Here is a 1707-nt window from a genome sequence, read left to right on the forward strand (position 1 = left end):
TTCACCAGACCATGGATCCCACAGCAGTGGGGACCTTACCTAGTCCTCTGAGTGTCTCAGTGCCCAGCACAAGGCCTGAAACAAGACAGTGCTCACAACATGGTTTTTTGAGATTTGGGAGAAGCTTGATCCAAAATTCAAGAGGTCACTGAGGCCAACATGACTTCTCTTTTTTTGTTGCTTTCCCCAGGAAAAGGATCTTTGGCCTTGGGCCATCATCTCAGTACCTTTTGATGAAAGGATAGTCGGACCTATAGCACAAAATGTAAGATGAACACCTCCCTCCACATCTTCCCCCTGGGGACAACTCTGTCCTTCTGTCCCCTAGAATCCTTTTCAGCTTACCCATTAGTACCCATCACTCTAAAATAATCCTTACTGCACAGGAAGGGCAGTAACCACCCTCCCTCACTTGCCAGGAGGATCACATAGCAGTGACGGTCATCTTTGGCCTTTGACATCCTTGGTCCAGTGCAGACCTGGAAATCCCAGCAGTGCAGGGCATTGATTGGTGTTTGAGGAACCAATGAACAGTCACAGCTTTGAGCTAAGTACTTTTTAAAAATTTTTTTATTTTTCACAAAGAGCTTCAGAATGTAAGCAACTAATCACTTCCCCACCCCAAAACAGCACAGCAAGACAGACAGTGTAGGGTATCGGGACATCAGCTCTTTCTTGTTTTCTAGAGTTCCTACAGCAGGCCTTAGTGAACCCAAAGCAAGGCCCGTGTGGTGTGTCTTCTGCAAACTGCAGGTGCTCAGTCCACACACAGCCGCACCAGCACTGCTGATGTTTGGGGCATCTGTCCAGAATATCCCACCTTGGATCTCAAGAGGAATCCAGACGGGGTTTATTCTCCAGAGGCGGAGAGCAGGCACCAGGGCCAGAGGTGAAGGCCTCTGTACTGAAGGCCTCATGTGACACCACAAAGGTCAAATGTCTTGGCATAAGACTAGAAAGGAAGCAGGGTGAATGATGAGGTCAAGGAACCTCTGGATTGCTGAAGAGATGGCTTTTTGAAAGAAGTGCTAGATCTGCAGACCTGAGCAGGGAGAAGCAAAAGCTGGACTAACAGAGCCAGAGCATCATTCACAGTAGAACAATCCTGATCGAAAATTCTAGTATTTAAGTCCAATGTCTTTTAAGAGTGAGAATTCTTAAACCCGTCAGACCAGCTGACAGGGAAAAGGAAAAAAAAAAAACTTCTTTATTAAACAAAACAACACAAAAATCAACTCAATCTTTCTCCACTCCCAGCGCCCACAGACACCTCCCACCCCATTAAAAAATTTATTACAGACACGCACACTTGCACACACTCAAATATGCAAACAAAATACAAAAACCCAAGGAAATCTTATGAATGACCTAAGGATTTTTCACCAGCTTCCCAGATGCCCTTTCTTTTTTTCTAGAAGGGAAGGCAAGAGTCAAGCTCAGACAGCTATGTCTAAGCAGTAAAAATTGTAGTTGGAGGGCCGGCCCGGTGGCGCACTGCAATAGTGCGCCGCTTGGGAGTGTGGTGGCGCTCCCGCCGAGGGTTCGGATCCCACATACAGACCGGCTCCCACTCACTGGCTGAGCGAGGTGTGGGCGCGGCGACGAGGGTTGCGATCCCGTTGCCAGTCCCGGTCCGGTGCGGGGGCAACACTGAGGGTTGCGATCCATTGCCGGACACGGAAAAAGACAAAAAGGAAAAAAAAAAAA

The 1707-nt window shown here is 47.9% G+C and overlaps 1 long non-coding RNA gene across 1 annotated transcript; it reads left to right on the forward strand.

The window, feature by feature from the left end:
* On the forward strand, positions 1-997 carry LOC103582830. The gene is made up of 2 exons (XR_549792.1): positions 1-265; positions 420-997. It is a non-coding gene; the product is annotated as an uncharacterized LOC103582830 (long non-coding RNA).
* Positions 998-1707: the final 710 nt, after the last annotated feature.

Source organism: Galeopterus variegatus, unplaced genomic scaffold (genome assembly GCF_000696425.1).
Source record: "Galeopterus variegatus unplaced genomic scaffold, G_variegatus-3.0.2 Scaffold18061, whole genome shotgun sequence".
NCBI classification, from domain to species: Eukaryota; Metazoa; Chordata; class Mammalia; order Dermoptera; family Cynocephalidae; genus Galeopterus; species Galeopterus variegatus.